Genomic DNA, 23,914 nt, shown 5'->3' on the forward strand with positions numbered 1-23,914 from the left:
CTAATAAGATTCAGGTATTGAAGAATAGCTTCACCAAGGGCAACCTCAATAGTGGGATTTGAACCGACAGTTTAAAACACTTAATCAAGCACTTGAGACCACTCGGCCTGACAAAACATTTGTTAAATGTCTCGATGGGATCGACACATGGCCTTGCCATTGCTCTGCCTAACTTTCATTGATTTCAATCTAGGGTTTACATACAGCAACTACAGGTTTTTAAGGTCATTTGCCACATGTAAGTAACAGGATGAGGTGGATGAGTGGTTAAGGCGATGGACTGCTTATCCATTGTGCTCTACATGCATGGGTTAGAGTCTCATCGTGTAACAATTAAAATTCGGTGCTTTATTTTGGCAATGGAAGATTTTGACTTTCACAAACACTGGCAAAATTGCTGACTGCCACAGCGAGAGCACAGGACTTGGTATCTGAGTGGTGAAGGCGATGAACAGCATGTGTGGATTATAACACCAACCTCTTCACACAACATTTGTTATTTCCTCTCTTACATGGCCCCACATGAAAATAGAATCCCTGCGCAATCCTAGAGCGACTAATAAGATTCAGGTATTGAAGAATAACTTCACCAAGGGCAACCTCAATAGTGGGATTTGAACCGACACCTCAACACACTTAATCAAGCACTGGAGACCACTCGGCCTGACAAAACATTTGTTAAATGTCTCGATGGGATCGACACATGGCCTTGCCATTGCTCTGCCTAACGTTCATTGATTTCAATCTAGGGTTTACATACAGCAACTACAGGTTTTTAAGGTCATTTGCCACATGTAAATAACAGGATGAGGTGGATGAGTGGTTAAGGCGATGGACTGCTTATCCATTGTGCTCTACATGCATGAGTTAGAATCTCATCGTGTAACAATTAAAATTCGGTGCTTTATTTTGGCAATGGAAGATTTTGACTTTCACAAAACACTGGTAAAATTGCTGACTGCCACAGCGAGAGCACAGGACTTGGTATCTGAGTGGTGAAGGCGATGAACTGCATGTGTGGATTATAACACCAACTTCTTCACAAAACATTTGTTATTTCCTCTCTTACATGGCCCCACATGAATGTAGAGTCCCTGCACAATCCTAGTGCGACTAATAAGATTCAGGTATTGAAGAATAACTTCACCAAGGGCAACCTCAATAGTGGGATTTGAACCGACACCTCAACACACTTAATCAAGCACTGGAGACCACTCGGGCTGACAAAACATTTGTTAAATGTCTCGATGGGATAGACACATGGCCTTGCCATTGCTCTGCATAACTTTCATTGATTTCAATCTAGGGTTTACATACAGCAACTACAGTCTTTTAACGTCATTTGCAACTTCCAAAAAACAGGATGAGGTGGCCGAGTGGTTAAGGCGATGGACTGCTAATCCATTGTGCTCTGCATGCATGGGTTCGAATCCCATCCTCATCGAGTAACAATTCAAATGATGTGCTTTATTTTGGCACTGGAAGATTTTGACTTTCACAAACACTGGCAAAATTGCTGACTGCCACAGCGAGAGCACAGGACTTGGTATCTGAGTGGTGAAGGCGATGAACTGCATGTGTGGATTATAACAACAACCTCTTCACACAACATTTGTTATTTCCTCTCTTACATGGCCCCACATGAAAATAGAATCCCTGCGCAATCCTAGAGCGACTAATAAGATTCAGGTATTGAAGAATAACTTCACCAAGGGCAACCTCAATAGTGGGATTTGAACCGACACCTCAACACACTTAATCAAGCACTGGAGACCACTCGGCCTGACAAAACATTTGTTAAATGTCTCGATGTGATCGACACATGGCCTTGCCATTGCTCTGCCTAACTTTCATTGATTTCATTCTAGGGTTTACATACAGCAACTACAGTCTTTTAAGGTCATTTGCAACTTCCAAAAATCAGGATGAGGTGGCCGAGTGGTTAAGGCGATGGACTGCTAATCCATTGTGCTCTGCATGCATGGGTTCGAATCCCATCCTCATCGTGTAACAATTAAAATTCAGTGATTTATTTTGGCACTGGAAGATTTTGACTTTCACAAACACTGGTAAAATTGCTGACTGCCACAGCGAGAGCACAGGACTTGGTATCTGAGTGGTGAAGGCGATGAACTGCATGTGTGGATTATAACACCAACCTCTTCACAAAACATTTGTTATTTCCTCTCTTACATGGCCCCACATGAAAATAGAATCCCTGCCCAATTCTAGTGCGACAAATAAGATTCAGGTATTGAAGAATAGCTTCACCAAGGGCAACCTCAATGGTGGGATTTGAACCGACAGCTCAAAACACTTAATCAAGCACTGGAGACCACTCGGGCTGACAAAACATTTGTTAAATGTCTCGATGGGATAGACACATGGCCTTGCCATTGCTCTGCATAACTTTCATTGATTTCAATCTAGGGTTTACATACAGCAACTACAGTCTTTTAACGTCATTTGCAACTTCCAAAAAACAGGATGAGGTGGCCGAGTGGTTAAGGCGATGGACTGCTAATCCATTGTGCTCTGCATGCATGGGTTCGAATCCCATCCTCATCGAGTAACAATTCAAATGATGTGCTTTATTTTGGCACTGGAAGATTTTGACTTTCACAAACACTGGCAAAATTGCTGACTGCCACAGCGAGAGCACAGGACTTGGTATCTGAGTGGTGAAGGCGATGAACTGCATGTGTGGATTATAACAACAACCTCTTCACACAACATTTGTTATTTCCTCTCTTACATGGCCCCACATGAAAATAGAATCCCTGCGCAATCCTAGAGCGACTAATAAGATTCAGGTATTGAAGAATAACTTCACCAAGGGCAACCTCAATAGTGGGATTTGAACCGACACCTCAACACACTTAATCAAGCACTGGAGACCACTCGGCCTGACAAAACATTTGTTAAATGTCTCGATGTGATCGACACATGGCCTTGCCATTGCTCTGCCTAACTTTCATTGATTTCATTCTAGGGTTTACATACAGCAACTACAGTCTTTTAAGGTCATTTGCAACTTCCAAAAATCAGGATGAGGTGGCCGAGTGGTTAAGGCGATGGACTGCTAATCCATTGTGCTCTGCATGCATGGGTTCGAATCCCATCCTCATCGTGTAACAATTAAAATTCAGTGATTTATTTTGGCACTGGAAGATTTTGACTTTCACAAACACTGGTAAAATTGCTGACTGCCACAGCGAGAGCACAGGACTTGGTATCTGAGTGGTGAAGGCGATGAACTGCATGTGTGGATTATAACACCAACCTCTTCACAAAACATTTGTTATTTCCTCTCTTACATGGCCCCACATGAAAATAGAATCCCTGCCCAATTCTAGTGCGACAAATAAGATTCAGGTATTGAAGAATAGCTTCACCAAGGGCAACCTCAATGGTGGGATTTGAACCGACAGCTCAAAACACTTAATCAAGCACTTGAGACCACTCGGCCTGACAAAACATTTGTTAAATGTCTCGATGGGATCGACACATGGCCTTGCCATTGCTCTGCCTAACTTTCATTGATTTCAATCTAGGGTTTACATACAGCAACTACAGGTTTTTAAGGTCATTTGCCACATGTAAGTAACAGGATGAGGTGGATGAGTGGTTAAGGCGATGGACTGCTTATCCATTGTGCTCTACATGCATGGGTTAGAGTCTCATCGTGTAACAATTAAAATTCGGTGCTTTATTTTGGCAATGGAAGATTTTGACTTTCACAAACACTGGCAAAATTGCTGACTGCCACAGCGAGAGCACAGGACTTGGTATCTGAGTGGTGAAGGCGATGAACTGCATGTGTGGATTATAACACCAACTTCTTCACAAAACATTTGTTATTTCCTCTCTTACATGGCCCCACATGAATGTAGAGTCCCTGCACAATCCTAGTGCGACTAATAAGATTCAGGAATTGAAGAATAACTTCACCAAGGGCAACCTCAATAGTGGGATTTGAACCGACACCTCAACACACTTAATCAAGCACTGGAGACCACTCGGGCTGACAAAACATTTGTTAAATGTCTTGATGGGATAGACACATGGCCTTGCCATTGCTCTGCATAACTTTCATTGATTTCAATCTAGGGTTTACATACAGCAACTACAGTCTTTTAACGTCATTTGCAACTTCCAAAAAACAGGATGAGGTGGCCGAGTGGTTAAGGCGATGGACTGCTAATCCATTGTGCTCTGCATGCATGGGTTCGAATCCCATCCTCATCGTGTAACAATTAAAATTCAGTGATTTATTTTGGCACTGGAAGATTTTGACTTTCACAAACACTGGTAAGATTGCTGACTGCCACAGCGAGAGCACAGGACTTGGTATCTGAGTGGTGAAGGCGATGAACTGCATGTGTGGATTATAACACCAACCTCTTCACAAAACATTTGTTATTTCCTCTATTACATGGCCCCACATGAAAATAGAATCCCTGCCCAATTCTAGTGCGACAAATAAGATTCAGGTATTGAAGAATAGCTTCACCAAGGGCAACCTCAATGGTGGGATTTGAACCGACAGCTCAAAACACTTAATCAAGCACTTGAGACCACTCGGCCTGACAAAACATTTGTTAAATGTCTCGATGGGATCGACACATGGCCTTGCCATTGCTCTGCCTAACTTTCATTGATTTCAATCTAGGGTTTACATACAGCAACTACAGGTTTTTAAGGTCATTTGCCACATGTAAGTAACAGGATGAGGTGGATGAGTGGTTAAGGCGATGGACTGCTTATCCATTGTGCTCTACATGCATGGGTTAGAGTCTCATCGTGTAACAATTAAAATTCGGTGCTTTATTTTGGCAATGGAAGATTTTGACTTTCACAAACACTGGCAAAATTGCTGACTGCCACAGCGAGAGCACAGGACTTGGTATCTGAGTGGTGAAGGCGATGAACTGCATGTGTGGATTATAACACCAACCTCTTCACACAACATTTGTTATTTCCTCTCTTACATGGCCCCACATGAAAATAGAATCCCTGCGCAATCCTAGAGCGACTAATAAGATTCAGGTATTGAAGAATAACTTCACCAAGGGCAACCTCAATAGTGGGATTTGAACCGACACCTCAACACACTTAATCAAGCACTGGAGACCACTCGGCCTGACAAAACATTTGTTAAATGTCTCGATGGGATAGACACATGGCCTTGCCATTGCTCTGCATAACTTTCATTGATTTCAATCTAGGGTTTACATACAGCAACTACAGTCTTTTAACGTCATTTGCAACTTCCAAAAAACAGGATGAGGTGGCCGAGTGGTTAAGGCGATGGACTGCTAATCCATTGTGCTCTGCATGCATCGGTTCGAATCCCATCCTCATCGAGTAACAATTCAAATAATGTGCTTTATTTTGGCACTGGAAGATTTTGACTTTCACAAACACTGGCAAAATTGCTGACTGCCACAGCGAGAGCACAGGACTTGGTATCTGAGTGGTGAAGGCGATGAACTGCATGTGTGGATTATAACACCAACCTCTTCACACAACATTTGTTATTTCCTCTCTTACATGGCCCCACATGACAATAGAATCCCTGCGCAATCCTAGAGCGACTAATAAGATTCAGGTATTGAAGAATAACTTCACCAAGGGCAACCTCAATAGTGGGATTTGAACCGACACCTCAACACACTTAATCAAGCACTGAAGACAACTCGGCCTGACAAAACATTTGTTAAATGTCTCGATGGGATCGACACATGGCCTTGCCATTGCTCTGCCTAACTTTCATTGATTTCAATCTAGGGTTTACATACAGCAACTACAGGTTTTTAAGGTCATTTGCCACATGTAAATAACAGGATGAGGTGGATGAGTGGTTAAGGCGATGGACTGCTTATCCATTGTGCTCTACATGCATGGGTTAGAATCTCATCGTGTAACAATTAAAATTCGGTGCTTTATTTTGGCAATGGAAGATTTTGACTTTCACAAACACTGGTAAAATTGCTGACTGCCACAGCGAGAGCACAGGACTTGGTATCTGAGTGGTGAAGGCGATGAACTGCATGTGTGGATTATAACACCAACTTCTTCACAAAACATTTGTTATTTCCTCTCTTACATGGCCCCACATGAATGTAGAGTCCCTGCACAATCCTAGTGCGACTAATAAGATTCAGGTATTGAAGAATAACTTCACCAAGGGCAACCTCAATAGTGGGATTTGAACCGACACCTCAACACACTTAATCAAGCACTGGAGACCACTCGGGCTGACAAAACATTTGTTAAATGTCTCGATGGGATAGACACATGGCCTTGCCATTGCTCTGCATAACTTTCATTGATTTCAATCTAGGGTTTACATACAGCAACTACAGTCTTTTAACGTCATTTGCAACTTCCAAAAAACAGGATGAGGTGGCCGAGTGGTTAAGGCGATGGACTGCTAATCCATTGTGCTCTGCATGCATGGTTTCGAATCCCATCCTCATCGTGTAACAATTAAAATTCAGTGATTTATTTTGGCACTGGAAGATTTTGACTTTCACAAACACTGGTAAAATTGCTGACTGCCACAGCGAGAGCACAGGACTTGGTATCTGAGTGGTGAAGGCGATGAACTGCATGTGTGGATTATAACACCAACCTCTTCACAAAACATTTGTTATTTCCTCTATTACATGGCCCCACATGAAAATAGAATCCCTGCCCAATTCTAGTGCGACAAATAAGATTCAGGTATTGAAGAATAGCTTCACCAAGGGCAACCTCAATGGTGGGATTTGAACCGACAGCTCAAAACACTTAATCAAGCACTTGAGACCACTCGGCCTGACAAAACAGTTGTTAAATGTCTCGATGGGATCGACACATGGCCTTGCCATTGCTCTGCCTAACTTTCATTGATTTCAATCTAGGGTTTACATACAGCAACTACAGGTTTTTAAGGTCATTTGCCACATGTAAGTAACAGGATGAGGTGGATGAGTGGTTAAGGCGATGGACTGCTTATCCATTGTGCTCTACATGCATGGGTTAGAGTCTCATCGTGTAACAATTAAAATTCGGTGCTTTATTTTGGCAATGGAAGATTTTGACTTTCACAAACACTGGCAAAATTGCTGACTGCCACAGCGAGAGCACAGGACTTGGTATCTGAGTGGTGAAGGCGATGAACTGCATGTGTGGATTATAACACCAACCTCTTCACACAACATTTGTTATTTCCTCTCTTACATGGCCCCACATGAAAATAGAATCCCTGCGCAATCCTAGAGCGACTAATAAGATTCAGGTATTGAAGAATAACTTCACCAAGGGCAACCTCAATAGTGGGATTTGAACCGACACCTCAACACACTTAATCAAGCACTGGAGACCACTCGGCCTGACAAAACATTTGTTAAATGTCTCGATGGGATAGACACATGGCCTTGCCATTGCTCTGCATAACTTTCATTGATTTCAATCTAGGGTTTACATACAGCAACTACAGTCTTTTAACGTCATTTGCAACTTCCAAAAAACAGGATGAGGTGGCCGAGTGGTTAAGGCGATGGACTGCTAATCCATTGTGCTCTGCATGCATGGGTTCGAATCCCATCCTCATCGAGTAACAATTCAAATGATGTGCTTTATTTTGGCACTGGAAGATTTTGACTTTCACAAACACTGGCAAAATTGCTGACTGCCACAGCGAGAGCACAGGACTTGGTATCTGAGTGGTGAAGGCGATGAACTGCATGTGTGGATTATAACACCAACCTCTTCACACAACATTTGTTATTTCCTCTCTTACATGGCCCCACATGACAATAGAATCCCTGCGCAATCCTAGAGCGACTAATAAGATTCAGGTATTGAAGAATAACTTCACCAAGGGCAACCTCAATAGTGGGATTTGAACCGACACCTCAACACACTTAATCAAGCACTGGAGACAACTCGGCCTGACAAAACATTTGTTAAATGTCTCGATGGGATCGACACATGGCCTTGCCATTGCTCTGCCTAACTTTCATTGATTTCAATCTAGGGTTTACATACAGCAACTACAGGTTTTTAAGGTCATTTGCCACATGTAAATAACAGGATGAGGTGGATGAGTGGTTAAGGCGATGGACTGCTTATCCATTGTGCTCTACATGCATGGGTTAGAATCTCATCGTGTAACAATTAAAATTCGGTGCTTTATTTTGGCAATGGAAGATTTTGACTTTCACAAACACTGGTAAAATTGCTGACTGCCACAGCGAGAGCACAGGACTTGGTATCTGAGTGGTGAAGGCGATGAACTGCATGTGTGGATTATAACACCAACTTCTTCACAAAACATTTGTTATTTCCTCTCTTACATGGCCCCACATGAATGTAGAGTCCCTGCACAATCCTAGTGCGACTAATAAGATTCAGGTATTGAAGAATAACTTCACCAAGGGCAACCTCAATAGTGGGATTTGAACCGACACCTCAACACACTTAATCAAGCACTGGAGACCACTCGGCCTGACAAAACATTTGTTAAATGTCTCGATGGGATCGACACATGGCCTTGCCATTGCTCTGCATAACTTTCATTGATTTCAATCTAGGGTTTACATACAGCAACTACAGTCTTTTAAGGTAATTTGCAACTTCCAAAAAACAGGATGAGGTGGTCGAGTGGTTAAGGCGATGGACTGCTAATCCATTGTGCTCTGCATGCATGGGTTCGAATCCCATCCTCATCGTGTAACAATTAAAATGTTGTGCTTTATTTTGGAACTGGAAGATTTTGACTTTCACAAACACTGGTAAAATTGCTGACTACCACAGCGAGAGCACAGGACTTGGTATCTGAGTGGTGAAGGCGATGAACTGCATGTGTGGATTATAACGCCAACCTCTTCACAAAACATTTGTTATTTCCTCTCTTACATGGCCCCACATGAAAATAGAATCCCTGCCCAATTCTAGTGCGACTAATAAGATTCAGGTATTGAAGAATAGCTTCACCAAGGGCAACCTCAATAGTGGGATTTGAACCGACAGTTTAAAACACTTAATCAAGCACTTGAGACCACTCGGCCTGACAAAACATTTGTTAAATGTCTCGATGGGATCGACACATGGCCTTGCCATTGCTCTGCCTAACTTTCATTGATTTCAATCTAGGGTTTACATACAGCAACTACAGGTTTTTAAGGTCATTTGCCACATGTAAGTAACAGGATGAGGTGGATGAGTGGTTAAGGCGATGGACTGCTTATCCATTGTGCTCTACATGCATGGGTTAGAGTCTCATCGTGTAACAATTAAAATTCGGTGCTTTATTTTGGCAATGGAAGATTTTGACTTTCACAAACACTGGCAAAATTGCTGACTGCCACAGCGAGAGCACAGGACTTGGTATCTGAGTGGTGAAGGCGATGAACTGCATGTGTGGATTATAACACCAACCTCTTCACACAACATTTGTTATTTCCTCTCTTACATGGCCCCACATGACAATAGAATCCCTGCGCAATCCTAGAGCGACTAATAAGATTCAGGTATTGAAGAATAACTTCACCAAGGGCAACCTCAATAGTGGGATTTGAACCGACACCTCAACACACTTAATCAAGCACTGGAGACAACTCGGCCTGACAAAACATTTGTTAAATGTCTCGATGGGATCGACACATGGCCTTGCCATTGCTCTGCCTAACTTTCATTGATTTCATTCTAGGGTTTACATACAGCAACTACAGTCTTTTAAGGTCATTTGCAACTTCCAAAAATCAGGATGAGGTGGCCGAGTGGTTAAGGCGATGGACTGCTAATCCATTGTGCTCTGCATGCATGGGTTCGAATCCCATCCTCATCGAGTAACAATTCAAATGATGTGCTTTATTTTGGCACTGGAAGATTTTGACTTTCACAAACACTGGCAAAATTGCTGACTGCCACAGCGAGAGCACAGGACTTGGTATCTGAGTGGTGAAGGCGATGAACTGCATGTGTGGATTATAACACCAACCTCTTCACACAACATTTGTTATTTCCTCTCTTACATGGCCCCACATGAAATAGAATCCCTGCGCAATCCTAGAGCGACTAATAAGATTCAGGTATTGAAGAATAACTTCACCAAGGGCAACCTCAATAGTGGGATTTGAACCGACACCTCAACACACTTAATCAAGCACTGGAGACAACTCGGCCTGACAAAACATTTGTTAAATGTCTCGATGGGATCGACACATGGCCTTGCCATTGCTCTGCCTAACTTTCATTGATTTCAATCTAGGGTTTACATACAGCAACTACAGTCTTTTAAGGTCATTTGCAACTTCCAAAAATCAGGATGAGGTGGCCGAGTGGTTAAGGCGATGGACTGCTAATCCATTGTGCTCTGCATGCATGGGTTCGAATCCCATCCTCATCGTGTAACAATTAAAATTCAGTGATTTATTTTGGCACTGGAAGATTTTGACTTTCACAAACACTGGTAAAATTGCTGACTGCCACAGCGAGAGCACAGGACTTGGTATCTGAGTGGTGAAGGCGATGAACTGCATGTGTGGATTATAACACCAACCTCTTCACAAAACATTTGTTATTTCCTCTCTTACATGGCCCCACATGAAAATAGAATCCCTGCCCAATTCTAGTGCGACAAATAAGATTCAGGTATTGAAGAATAGCTTCACCAAGGGCAACCTCAATGGTGGGATTTGAACCGACAGCTCAAAACACTTAATCAAGCACTTGAGACCACTCGGCCTGACAAAACATTTGTTAAATGTCTCGATGGGATCGACACATGGCCTTGCCATTGCTCTGCCTAACTTTCATTGATTTCAATCTAGGGTTTACATACAGCAACTACAGGTTTTTAAGGTCATTTGCCACATGTAAGTAACAGGATGAGGTGGATGAGTGGTTAAGGCGATGGACTGCTTATCCATTGTGCTCTACATGCATGGGTTAGAGTCTCATCGTGTAACAATTAAAATTCGGTGCTTTATTTTGGCAATGGAAGATTTTGACTTTCACAAACACTGGCAAAATTGCTGACTGCCACAGCGAGAGCACAGGACTTGGTATCTGAGTGGTGAAGGCGATGAACTGCATGTGTGGATTATAACACCAACCTCTTCACACAACATTTGTTATTTCCTCTCTTACATGGCCCCACATGAAAATAGAATCCCTGCGCAATCCTAGAGCGACTAATAAGATTCAGGTATTGAAGAATAACTTCACCAAGGGCAACCTCAATAGTGGGATTTGAACCGACACCTCAACACACTTAATCAAGCACTGGAGACCACTCGGCCTGACAAAACATTTGTTAAATGTCTCGATGGGATCGACACATGGCCTTGCCATTGCTCTGCCTAACTTTCATTGATTTCATTCTAGGGTTTACATACAGCAACTACAGTCTTTTAAGGTCATTTGCAACTTCCAAAAAACAGGATGAGGTGGCCGAGTGGTTAAGGTGATGGACTGCTAATCCATTGTGCTCTGCATGCATGGGTTCGAATCCCATCCTCATCGAGTAACAATTCAAATGATGTGCTTTATTTTGGCACTGGAAGATTTTGACTTTCACAAACACTGGTAAAATTGCTGACTGCCACAGCGAGAGCACAGGACTTGGTATCTGAGTGGTGAAGGCGATGAACTGCATGTGTGGATTATAACACCAACCTCTTCACAAAACATTTGTTATTTCCTCTCTTACATGGCCCCACATGAAAATAGAATCCCTCCCCAATTCTAGTGCGACAAATAAGATTCAGGTATTGAAGAATAGCTTCACCAAGGGCAACCTCAATGGTGGGATTTGAACCGACAGCTCAAAACACTTAATCAAGCACTTGAGACCACTCGGCCTGACAAAACATTTGTTAAATGTCTCGATGGGATCGACACATGGCCTTGCCATTGCTCTGCCTAACTTTCATTGATTTCAATCTAGGGTTTACATACAGCAACTACAGGTTTTTAAGGTCATTTGCCACATGTAAGTAACAGGATGAGGTGGATGAGTGGTTAAGGCGATGGACTTCTTATCCATTGTGCTCTACATGCATGGGTTAGAGTCTCATCGTGTAACAATTAAAATTCGGTGCTTTATTTTGGCAATGGAAGATTTTGACTTTCACAAACACTGGCAAAATTGCTGACTGCCACAGCGAGAGCACAGGACTTGGTATCTGAGTGGTGAAGGCGATGAACTGCATGTGTGGATTATAACACCAACTTCTTCACAAAACATTTGTTATTTCCTCTCTTACATGGCCCCACATGAAAATAGAATCCCTGCCCAATTCTAGTGCGACAAATAAGATTCAGGTATTGAAGAATAACTTCACCAAGGGCAACCTCAATAGTGGGATTTGAACCGACACCTCAACACACTTAATCAAGCACTGGAGACCACTCGGCCTGACAAAACATTTGTTAAATGTCTCGATGGGATCGACACATGGCCTTGCCATTGCTCTGCCTAACTTTCATTGATTTCATTCTAGGGTTTACATACAGCAACTACAGTCTTTTAAGGTCATTTGCAACTTCCAAAAAACAGGATGAGGTGGCCGAGTGGTTAAGGCGATGGACTGCTAATCCATTGTGCTCTGCATGCATGGGTTCGAATCCCATCCTCATCGAGTAACAATTCAAATGATGTGCTTTATTTTGGCACTGGAAGATTTTGACTTTCACAAACACTGGCAAAATTGCTGACTGCCACAGCGAGAGCACAGGACTTGGTATCTGAGTGGTGAAGGCGATGAACTGCATGTGTGGATTATAACACCAACCTCTTCACACAACATTTGTTATTTCCTCTCTTACATGGCCCCACATGAAAATAGAATCCCTGCGCAATCCTAGAGCGACTAATAAGATTCAGGTATTGAAGAATAACTTCACCAAGGGCAACCTCAATAGTGGGATTTGAACCGACACCTCAACACACTTAATCAAGCACTGGAGACCACTCGGCCTGACAAAACATTTGTTAAATGTCTCGATGGGATCGACACATGGCCTTGCCATTGCTCTGCCTAACTTTCATTGATTTCATTCTAGGGTTTACATACAGCAACTACAGTCTTTTAAGGTCATTTGCAACTTCCAAAAAACAGGATGAGGTGGCCGAGTGGTGAAGGCGATGGACTGCTAATCCATTGTGCTCTGCATGCATGGGTTCGAATCCCATCCTCATCGAGTAACAATTCAAATGATGTGCTTTATTTTGGCAATGGAAGATTTTGACTTTCACAAACACTGGCAAAATTGCTGACTGCCACAGCGAGAGCACAGGACTTGGTATCTGAGTGGTGAAGGCGATGAACTGCATGTGTGGATTATAACACCAACTTCTTCACAAAACATTTGTTATTTCCTCTCTTACATGGCCCCACATGAATGTAGAGTCCCTGCACAATCCTAGTGCGACTAATAAGATTCAGGTATTGAAGAATAACTTCACCAAGGGCAACCTCAATAGTGGGATTTGAACCGACACCTCAACACACTTAATCAAGCCCTGGAGACCACTCGGCCTGACAAAACTTTTGTTAAATGTCTCGATGGGATAGACACATGGCCTTGCCATTGCTCTGCATAACTTTCATTGATTTCAATCTAGGGTTTACATACAGCAACTACAGTCTTTTAACGTCATTTGCAACTTCCAAAAAACAGGATGAGGTGGCCGAGTGGTTAAGGCGATGGACTGCTAATCCATTGTGCTCTGCATGCATGGGTTCGAATCCCATCCTCATCGTGTAACAATTAAAATTCAGTGATTTATTTTGGCACTGGAAGATTTTGACTTTCACAAACACTGGTAAAATTGCTGACTGCCACAGCGAGAGCACAGGACTTGGTATCTGAGTGGTGAAGGCGATGAACTGCATGTGTGGATTATAACACCAACCTCTTCACACAACATTTGTTATTTCCTCTCTTACATGCCCCCACATGAAAATAGAATCCCTGCGCAGTCCTAGAGCGACTAATAAGATTCAGGTATTGAAGAATAACTTCACCAAGGGCAACCTCAATAGTGGGATTTGAACCGACACCTCAACACACTTAATCAAGCACTGGAGACCACTCGGCCAGACAAAACATTTGTTAAATGTCTCGATGGGATAGACACATGGCCTTGCCATTGCTCTGCATAACTTTCATTGATTTCAATCTAGGGTTTACATACAGCAACTACAGTCTTTTAAGGTAATTTGCAACTTCCAAAAAACAGGATGAGGTGGCCGAGTGGTTAAGGCGATGGACTGCTAATCCATTGTGCTCTGCATGCATGGGTTTGAATCCCATCCTCATCGAGTAACAATTCAAATGATGTGCTTTATTTTGGCACTGGAAGATTTTGACTTTCACAAACACTGGTAAAATTGCTGACTGCCACAGCGAGAGCACAGGACTTGGTATCTGAGTGGTGAAGGCGATGAACTGCATGTGTGGATTATAACACCAACTTCTTCACAAAACATTTGTTATTTCCTCTCTTACATGGCCCCACATGAATGTAGAGTCCCTGCACAATCCTAGTGCGACTAATAAGATTCAGGTATTGAAGAATAACTTCACCAAGGGCAACCTCAATAGTGGGATTTGAACCGACACCTCAACACACTTAATCAAGCACTGGAGACCACTCGGCCTGACAAAACATTTGTTAAATGTCTCGATGGGATAGACACATGGCCTTGCCATTGCTCTGCATAACTTTCATTGATTTCAATCTAGGGTTTACATACAGCAACTACAGTCTTTTAAGGTAATTTGCAACTTCCAAAAAACAGGATGAGGTGGCCGAGTGGTTAAGGCGATGGACTGCTAATCCATTGTGCTCTGCATGCATGGGTTCGAATCCCATCCTCATCGAGTAACAATTCAAATGATGTGCTTTATTTTGGCACTGGAAGATTTTGACTTTCACAAACACTGGTAAAATTGCTGACTGCCACAGCGAGAGCACAGGACTTGGTATCTGAGTGGTGAAGGCGATGAACTGCATGTGTGGATTATAACACCAACTTCTTCACAAAACATTTGTTATTTCCTCTCTTACATGGCCCCACATGAATGTAGAGTCCCTGCACAATCCTAGTGCGACTAATAAGATTCAGGTATTGAAGAATAACTTCACCAAGGGCAACCTCAATAGTGGGATTTGAACCGACACCTCAACACACTTAATCAAGCACTGGAGACCACTCGGGCTGACAAAACATTTGTTAAATGTCTCGATGGGATAGACACATGGCCTTGCCATTGCTCTGCCTAACTTTCATTGATTTCAATCTAGGGTTTACATACAGCAACTACAGGTTTTTAAGGTCATTTGCCACATGTAAATAACAGGATGAGGTGGATGAGTGGTTAAGGCGATGGACTGCTTATCCATTGTGCTCTACATGCATGGGTTAGAATCTCATCGTGTAACAATTAAAATTCGGTGCTTTATTTTGGCAATGGAAGATTTTGACTTTCACAAAACACTGGTAAAATTGCTGACTGCCACAGCGAGAGCACAGGACTTGGTATCTGAGTGGTGAAGGCGATGAACTGCATGTGTGGATTATAACACCAACTTCTTCACAAAACATTTGTTATTTCCTCTCTTACATGGCCCCACATGAATGTAGAGTCCCTGCACAATCCTAGTGCGACTAATAAGATTCAGGTATTGAAGAATAACTTCACCAAGGGCAACCTCAATAGTGGGATTTGAACCGACACCTCAACACACTTAATCAAGCACTGGAGACCACTCGGCCTGACAAAACATTTGTTAAATGTCTCGATGGGATCGACACATGGCCTTGCCATTGCTCTGCATAACTTTCATTGATTTCAATCTAGGGTTTACATACAGCAACTACAGTCTTTTAAGGTCATTTGCAACTTCCAAAAAACAGAATGAGGTGGCCGAGTGGTTAAGGCGATGGACTGCTAATCCATTGTGCTCTGCATGCATGGGTTCGAATCCCATCCTCATCGTGTAACAATTAAAATTCGGTGATTTATTTTGGCACTGGAAGATTTTGACTTTCACAAACACTGGTAAATAACATGTAAATAACAGGATGAGGTGGATGAGTGGTTAAGGCGATGGACTGCTTATCCATTGTGCTCTACATGCATGAGTTAGAATCTCATCGTGTAACAATTAAAATTCGGTGCTTTATTTTGGCAATGGAAGATTTTGACTTTCACAAACACTGGTAAAATTGCTGACTGCCACAGCGAGAGCACAGGACTTGGTATCTGAGTGGTGAAGGCGATGAACTGCATGTGTGGATTATAACACCAACCTCTTCACACAACATTTGTTATTTCCTCTCTTACATGGCCCCACATGAAAATAGAATCCCTGCGCAATCCTAGAGCGACTAATAAGATTCAGGTATTGAAGAATAACTTCACCAAGGGCAACCTCAATAGTGGGATTTGAACCGACACCTCAACACACTTAATCAAGCACTGGAGACCACTCGGCCTGACAAAACATTTGTTAAATGTCTCGATGGGATAGACACATGGCCTTGCCATTGCTCTGCCTAACTTTCATTGATTTCAATCTAGGGTTTACATACAGCAACTACAGGTTTTTAAGGTCATTTGCCACATGTAAATAACAGGATGAGGTGGATGAGTGGTTAAGGCGATGGACTGCTTATCCATTGTGCTCTACATGCATGGGTTAGAATCTCATCGTGTAACAATTAAAATTCGGTGCTTTATTTTGGCACTGGAAGATTTTGACTTTCACAAAACACTGGTAAAATTGCTGACTGCCACAGCGAGAGCACAGGACTTGGTATCTGAGTGGTGAAGGCGATGAACTGCATGTGTGGATTATAACACCAACTTCTTCACAAAACATTTGTTATTTCCTCTCTTACATGGCCCCACATGAATGTAGAGTCCCTGCACAATCCTAGTGCGACTAATAAGATTCAGGTATTGAAGAATAACTTCACCAAGGGCAACCTCAATAGTGGGATTTGAACCGACACCTCAACACACTTAATCAAGCACTGGAGACCACTCGGCCTGACAAAACATTTGTTAAATGTCTCGATGGGATCGACACATGGCCTTGCCATTGCTCTGCATAACTTTCATTGATTTCAATCTAGGGTTTACATACAGTAACTACAGTCTTTTAAGGTCATTTGCAACTTCCAAAAAACAGAATGAGGTGGCCGAGTGGTTAAGGCGATGGACTGCTAATCCATTGTGCTCTGCATGCATGGGTTTGAATCCCATCCTCATCGAGTAACAATTCAAATGATGTGCTTTATTTTGGCACTGGAAGATTTTGACTTTCACAAACACTGGCAAAATTGCTGACTGCCACAGCGAGAGCACAGGACTTGGTATCTGAGTGGTGAAGGCGATGAACTGCATGTGTGGATTATAACACCAACCTCTTCACAAAACATTTGTTATTTCCTCTCTTACATGGCCCCACATGAATGTAGAGTCCCTGCACAATCCTAGTGCGACTAATACGATTCAGGTATTGAAGAATAGCTTCACCAAGGGCAACCTCAATAGTGGGATTTGAACCGACACCTCAACACACTTAATCAAGCACTGGAGACCACTCGGCCTGACAAAACATTTGTTAAATGTCTCGATGGGATCGACACATGGCCTTGCCATTGCTCTGCATAACTTTCATTGATTTCAATCTAGGGTTTACATACAGCAACTACAGTTTTTTAGGTCATTTGCAACTTCCAAAAAACAGGATGAGGTGGCCGAGTGGTTAAGGCGATGGACTGCTAATCCATTGTGCTCTGCATGCATGGGTTCGAATCCCATCCTCATCGTGTAACAATTTAAATGATGTGCTTTATTATGGCACTGGAAGAATTTGACTTTCACAAACACTGGCAAAATTGCTGACTGCCACAGCGAGAGCACAGGACTTGGTATCTGAGTGGTGAAGGCGATGAACTGCATGTGTGGATTGTAACACCAACCTCTTCACACAACATTTGTTATTTCCTCTCTTACATGGCCCCACATGAAAATAGAATCATTGCGCAATCCTAGAGCGACTAATAAGATTCAGGTATTGAAGAATAACTTCACCAAGGGCAACCTCAATAGTGGGATTTGAACCAACACACTTAATCAAGCCCTGGAGACCACTCGGCCTGACAAAACTTTTGTTAAATGTCTCGATGGGATAGACACATGGCCTTGCCATTGCTCTGCATAACTTTCATTGATTTCAATCTAGGGTTTACATACAGCAACTACAGTCTTTTAACGTCATTTGCAACTTCCAAAAAACAGGATGAGGTGGCCGAGTGGTTAAGGCGATGGACTGCTAATCCATTGTGCTCTGCATGCATGGGTTCGAATCCCATCCTCATCGTGTAACAATTAAAATTCAGTGATTTATTTTGGCACTGGAAGATTTTGACTTTCACAAACACTGGTAAAATTGCTGACTGCCACAGCGAGAGCACAGGACTTGGTATCTGAGTGGTGAAGGCGATGAACTGCATGTGTGGATTATAACACCAACTTCTTCACAAAACATTTGTTATTTCCTCTCTTACATGGCCCCACATGAATGTAGAGTCCCTGCACAATCCTAGTGCGACTAATAAGATTCAGGTATTGAAGAATAACTTCACCAAGGGCAACCTCAATAGTGGGATTTGAACCGACACCTCAACACACTTAATCAAGCCCTGGAGACCACTCGGCCTGACAAAACTTTTGTTAAATGTCTCGATGGGATAGACACATGGCCTTGCCATTGCTCTGCATAACTTTCATTGATTTCAATCTAGGGTTTACATACAGCAACTACAGTCTTTTAACGTCATTTGCAACTTCCAAAAAACAGGATGAGGTGGACGAGTGGTTAAGGCGATGGACTGCTAATCCATTGTGCTCTGCATGCATGGGTTCGAATCCCATCCTCATCGTGTAACAATTTAAATGATGTGCTTTATTATGGCACTGGAAGAATTTGACTTTCACAAACACTGGCAAAATTGCTGACTGCCACAGCGAGAGCACAGGACTTGGTATCTGAGTGGTGAAGGCGATGAACTGCATGTGTGGATTGTAACACCAACCTCTTCACACAACATTTGTTATTTCCTCTCTTACATGGCCCCACATGAAAATAGAATCATTGCGCAATCCTAGAGCGACTAATAAGATTCAGGTATTGAAGAATAACTTCACCAAGGGCAACCTCAATAGTGGGATTTGAACCAACACACTTAATCAAGCCCTGGAGACCACTCGGCCTGACAAAACTTTTGTTAAATGTCTCGATGGGATAGACACATGGCCTTGCCATTGCTCTGCATAACTTTCATTGATTTCAATCTAGGGTTTACATACAGCAACTACAGTCTTTTAACGTCATTTGCAACTTCCAAAAAACAGGATGAGGTGGCCGAGTGGTTAAGGCGATGGACTGCTAATCCATTGTGCTCTGCATGCATGGGTTCGAATCCCATCCTCATCGTGTAACAATTAAAATTCAGTGATTTATTTTGGCACTGGAAGATTTTGACTTTCACAAACACTGGTAAAATTGCTGACTGCCACAGCGAGAGCACAGGACTTGGTATCTGAGTGGTGAAGGCGATGAACTGCATGTGTGGATTATAACACCAACTTCTTCACAAAACATTTGTTATTTCCTCTCTTACATGGCCCCACATGAATGTAGAGTCCCTGCACAATCCTAGTGCGACTAATAAGATTCAGGTATTGAAGAATAACTTCACCAAGGGCAACCTCAATAGTGGGATTTGAACCGACACCTCAACACACTTAATCAAGCCCTGGAGACCACTCGGCCTGACAAAACTTTTGTTAAATGTCTCGATGGGATAGACACATGGCCTTGCCATTGCTCTGCATAACTTTCATTGATTTCAATCTAGGGTTTACATACAGCAACTACAGTCTTTTAACGTCATTTGCAACTTCCAAAAAACAGGATGAGGTGGCCGAATGGTTAAGGCGATGGACTGCTAATCCATTGTGCTCTGCATGCATGGGTTCGAATCCCATCCTCATCGTGTAACAATTAAAATTCAATGATTTATTTTGGCACTGGAAGATTTTGACTTTCACAAACACTGGTAAAATTGCTGACTGCCACAGCGAGAGCACAGGACTTGGTATCTGAGTGGTGAAGGCGATGAACTGCATGTGTGGATTATAACACCAACCTCTTCACACAACATTTGTTATTTCCTCTCTTACATGGCCCCACATGAAAATAGAATCATTGCGCAATCCTAGAGCGACTAATAAGATTCAGGTATTGAAGAATAACTTCACCAAGGGCAACCTCAATAGTGGGATTTGAACCGACACCTCAACACACTTAATCAAGCACTGGAGACCACTCGGCCTGACAAAACATTTGTTAAATGTCTCGATGGGATCGACACATGGCCTTGCCATTGCTCTGCATAACTTTCATTGATTTCAATCTAGGGTTTACATACAGTAACTACAGTCTTTTAAGGTCATTTGCAACTTCTAAAAAACAGAATGAGGTGGCCGAGTGGTTAAGGCGATGGACTGCTAATCCATTGTGCTCTGCATGCATGGGTTCGAATCCCATCCTCATCGTGTAACAATTAAAATTCGGTAATTTATTTTGGCACTGGAAGATTTTGACTTTCACAAACACTGGTAAATAACATGTAAATAACAGGATGAGGTGGATGAGTGGTTAAGGCGATGGACTGCTTATCCATTGTGCTCTACATGCATGAGTTAGAATCTCATCGTGTAACAATTAAAATTCGGTGCTTTATTTTGGCAATGGAAGATTTTGACTTTCACAAACACTGGTAAAATTGCTGACTGCCACAGCGAGAGCATAGGACTTGGTATCTGAGTGGTGAAGGCGATGAACTGCATGTGTGGATTATAACACCAACCTCTTCACACAACATTTGTTATTTCCTCTCTTACATGGCCCCACATGAAAATAGAATCCCTGCGCAATCCTAGAGCGACTAATAAGATTCAGGTATTGAAGAATAACTTCACCAAGGGCAACCTCAATAGTGGGATTTGAACCGACACCTCAACACACTTAATCAAGCACTGGAGACCACTCGGCCTGACAAAACATTTGTTAAATGTCTCGATGGGATCGACACATGGCCTTGCCATTGCTCTGCCTAACTTTCATTGATTTCAATCTAGGGTTTACATACAGCAACTACAGTCTTTTAAGGTAATTTGCAACTTACAAAAAACAGGATGAGGTGGCCGAGTGGTTAAGGCGATGGACTGCTAATCCATTGTGCTCTGCATGCATGGGTTCGAATCCCATCCTCATCGAGTAACAATTCAAATGATGTGCTTTATTTTGGCACTGGAAGATTTTGACTTTCACAAACACTGGCAAAATTGCTGACTGCCACAGCGAGAGCACAGGACTTGGTATCTGAGTGGTGAAGGCGATGAACTGCATGTGTGGATTATAACACCAACCTCTTCACACAACATTTGTTATTTCCTCTCTTACATGGCCCCACATGAAAATAGAATCCCTGCGCAATCCTAGAGCGACTAATAAGATTCAGGTATTGAAGAATAACTTCACCAAGGGCAACCTCAATAGTGGGATTTGAACCGACACCTCAACACACTTAATCAAGCACTGGAGACCACTCGGCCTGACAAAACATTTGTTAAATGTCTCGATGGGATCGACACATGGCCTTGCCATTGCTCTGCCTAACGTTCATTGATTTCAATCTAGGGTTTACATACAGCAACTACAGGTTTTTAAGGTCATTTGCCACATGTAAATAACAGGATGAGGTGGATGAGTGGTTAAGGCGATGGGCTGCTTATCCATTGTGCTCTACATGCATGAGTTAGAATCTCATCGTGTAACAATTAAAATTCGGTGCTTTATTTTGGCAATGGAAGATTTTGACTTTCACAAAACACTGGTAAAATTGCTGACTGCCACAGCGAGAGCACAGGACTTGGTATCTGAGTGGTGAAGGCGATGAACTGCATGTGTGGATTATAACACCAACTTCTTCACAAAACATTTGTTATTTCCTCTCTTACATGGCCCCACATGAATGTAGAGTCCCTGCACAATCCTAGTGCGACTAATAAGATTCAGGAATTGAAGAATAACTTCACCAAGGGCAACCTCAATAGTGGGATTTGAACCGACACCTCAACACACTTAATCAAGCACTGGAGACCACTCGGGCTGACAAAACATTTGTTAAATGTCTCGATGGGATAGACACATGGCCTTGCCATTGCTCTGCATAACTTTCATTGATTTCAATCTAGGGTTTACATACAGCAACTACAGTCTTTTAACGTCATTTGCAACTTCCAAAAAACAGGATGAGGTGGCCGAGTGGTTAAGGCGATGGACTGCTAATCCATTGTGCTCTGCATGCATGGGTTCGAATCCCATCCTCATCGTGTAACAATTAAAATGTTGTGCTTTATTTTGGAACTGGAAGATTTTGACTTTCACAAACACTGGTAAAATTGCTGACTACCACAGCGAGAGCACAGGACTTGGTATCTGAGTGGTGAAGGCGATGAACTGCATGTGTGGATTATAACGCCAACCTCTTCACAAAACATTTGTTATTTCCTCTCTTACATGGCCCCACATGAAAATAGAATCCCTGCCCAATTCTAGTGCGACTAATAAGATTCAGGTATTGAAGAATAGCTTCACCAAGGGCAACCTCAATAGTGGGATTTGAACCGACAGTTTAAAACACTTAATCAAGCACTTGAGACCACTCGGCCTGACAAAACATTTGTTAAATGTCTCGATGGGATCGACACATGGCCTTGCCATTGCTCTGCCTAACTTTCATTGATTTCAATCTAGGGTTTACATACAGCAACTACAGGTTTTTAAGGTCATTTGCCACATGTAAGTAACAGGATGAGGTGGATGAGTGGTTAAGGCGATGGACTGCTTATCCATTGTGCTCTACATGCATGGGTTAGAGTCTCATCGTGTAACAATTAAAATTCGGTGCTTTATTTTGGCAATGGAAGATTTTGACTTTCACAAACACTGGCAAAATTGCTGACTGCCACAGCGAGAGCACAGGACTTGGTATCTGAGTGGTGAAGGCGATGAACTGCATGTGTGGATTATAACACCAACTTCTTCACACAACATTTGTTATTTCCTCTCTTACATGGCCCCACATGAAAATAGAATCCCTGCGCAATCCTAGAGCGACTAATAAGATTCAGGTATTGAAGAATAACTTCACCAAGGGCAACCTCAATAGTGGGATTTGAACCGACACCTCAACACACTTAATCAAGCACTGGAGACCACTCGGCCTGACAAAACATTTGTTAAATGTCTCGATGGGATCGACACATGGCCTTGCCATTGCTCTGCCTAACTTTCATTGATTTCATTCTAGGGTTTACATACAGCAACTACAGTCTTTTAAGGTTATTTGCAACTTCCAAAAAACAGGATGAGGTGGCCGAGTAGTGAAGGCGATGGACTGCTAATCCATTGTGCTCTGCATGCATGGGTTCGAATCCCATCCTCATCGAGTAACAATTCAAATGATGTGCTTTATTTTGGCACTGGAAGATTTTGACTTTCACAAACACTGGCAAAATTGCTGACTGCCACAGCGAGAGCACAGGACTTGGTATCTGAGTGGTGAAGGCGATGAACTGCATGTGTGGATTATAACACCAACCTCTTCACACAACATTTGTTATTTCCTCTCTTACATGGCCCCACATGAAAATAGAATCCCTGCGCAATCCTAGAGCGACTAATAAGATTCAGGTATTGAAGAATAACTTCACCAAGGGCAACCTCAATAGTGGGATTTGAACCGACACCTCAACACACTTAATC

The 23,914-nt window shown here is 42.5% G+C and overlaps 17 non-coding genes across 17 annotated transcripts; all 17 read left to right on the top strand.

Annotated features, from left to right (window-relative positions):
- Positions 1 to 1,362: 1,362 nt before the first annotated feature.
- On the top strand, positions 1,363 to 1,444 carry trnas-gcu (transfer RNA serine (anticodon GCU)). Its single transcript has one exon. It is a non-coding gene; the product is annotated as a tRNA-Ser (tRNA).
- A 480-nt stretch (positions 1,445 to 1,924) lies between these two features.
- trnas-gcu (transfer RNA serine (anticodon GCU)) lies at positions 1,925 to 2,006 on the top strand. The gene has a single exon. It is a non-coding gene; the product is annotated as a tRNA-Ser (tRNA).
- Positions 2,007 to 2,486: 480 nt separating this feature from the next.
- trnas-gcu (transfer RNA serine (anticodon GCU)) lies at positions 2,487 to 2,568 on the top strand. The gene has a single exon. It is a non-coding gene; the product is annotated as a tRNA-Ser (tRNA).
- Positions 2,569 to 3,048: 480 nt separating this feature from the next.
- Positions 3,049 to 3,130, top strand: trnas-gcu (transfer RNA serine (anticodon GCU)). The gene has a single exon. It is a non-coding gene; the product is annotated as a tRNA-Ser (tRNA).
- A 1,036-nt stretch (positions 3,131 to 4,166) lies between these two features.
- trnas-gcu (transfer RNA serine (anticodon GCU)) lies at positions 4,167 to 4,248 on the top strand. Its single transcript has one exon. It is a non-coding gene; the product is annotated as a tRNA-Ser (tRNA).
- A 3,272-nt stretch (positions 4,249 to 7,520) lies between these two features.
- trnas-gcu (transfer RNA serine (anticodon GCU)) lies at positions 7,521 to 7,602 on the top strand. Its single transcript has one exon. It is a non-coding gene; the product is annotated as a tRNA-Ser (tRNA).
- Positions 7,603 to 9,756: 2,154 nt separating this feature from the next.
- Positions 9,757 to 9,838, top strand: trnas-gcu (transfer RNA serine (anticodon GCU)). Its single transcript has one exon. It is a non-coding gene; the product is annotated as a tRNA-Ser (tRNA).
- A 479-nt stretch (positions 9,839 to 10,317) lies between these two features.
- trnas-gcu (transfer RNA serine (anticodon GCU)) lies at positions 10,318 to 10,399 on the top strand. The gene has a single exon. It is a non-coding gene; the product is annotated as a tRNA-Ser (tRNA).
- A 2,154-nt stretch (positions 10,400 to 12,553) lies between these two features.
- Positions 12,554 to 12,635, top strand: trnas-gcu (transfer RNA serine (anticodon GCU)). The gene has a single exon. It is a non-coding gene; the product is annotated as a tRNA-Ser (tRNA).
- A 480-nt stretch (positions 12,636 to 13,115) lies between these two features.
- trnas-gcu (transfer RNA serine (anticodon GCU)) lies at positions 13,116 to 13,197 on the top strand. The gene has a single exon. It is a non-coding gene; the product is annotated as a tRNA-Ser (tRNA).
- Positions 13,198 to 13,677: 480 nt separating this feature from the next.
- trnas-gcu (transfer RNA serine (anticodon GCU)) lies at positions 13,678 to 13,759 on the top strand. Its single transcript has one exon. It is a non-coding gene; the product is annotated as a tRNA-Ser (tRNA).
- A 1,042-nt stretch (positions 13,760 to 14,801) lies between these two features.
- trnas-gcu (transfer RNA serine (anticodon GCU)) lies at positions 14,802 to 14,883 on the top strand. The gene has a single exon. It is a non-coding gene; the product is annotated as a tRNA-Ser (tRNA).
- Positions 14,884 to 17,761: 2,878 nt separating this feature from the next.
- trnas-gcu (transfer RNA serine (anticodon GCU)) lies at positions 17,762 to 17,843 on the top strand. Its single transcript has one exon. It is a non-coding gene; the product is annotated as a tRNA-Ser (tRNA).
- A 472-nt stretch (positions 17,844 to 18,315) lies between these two features.
- On the top strand, positions 18,316 to 18,397 carry trnas-gcu (transfer RNA serine (anticodon GCU)). Its single transcript has one exon. It is a non-coding gene; the product is annotated as a tRNA-Ser (tRNA).
- A 1,034-nt stretch (positions 18,398 to 19,431) lies between these two features.
- On the top strand, positions 19,432 to 19,513 carry trnas-gcu (transfer RNA serine (anticodon GCU)). The gene has a single exon. It is a non-coding gene; the product is annotated as a tRNA-Ser (tRNA).
- Positions 19,514 to 21,278: 1,765 nt separating this feature from the next.
- Positions 21,279 to 21,360, top strand: trnas-gcu (transfer RNA serine (anticodon GCU)). The gene has a single exon. It is a non-coding gene; the product is annotated as a tRNA-Ser (tRNA).
- Positions 21,361 to 22,397: 1,037 nt separating this feature from the next.
- trnas-gcu (transfer RNA serine (anticodon GCU)) lies at positions 22,398 to 22,479 on the top strand. The gene has a single exon. It is a non-coding gene; the product is annotated as a tRNA-Ser (tRNA).
- Positions 22,480 to 23,914: the final 1,435 nt, after the last annotated feature.

Source organism: Oncorhynchus clarkii, chromosome 33 (genome assembly GCF_045791955.1).
Source record: "Oncorhynchus clarkii lewisi isolate Uvic-CL-2024 chromosome 33, UVic_Ocla_1.0, whole genome shotgun sequence".
Lineage (NCBI taxonomy): Eukaryota > Metazoa > Chordata > Actinopteri > Salmoniformes > Salmonidae > Oncorhynchus > Oncorhynchus clarkii.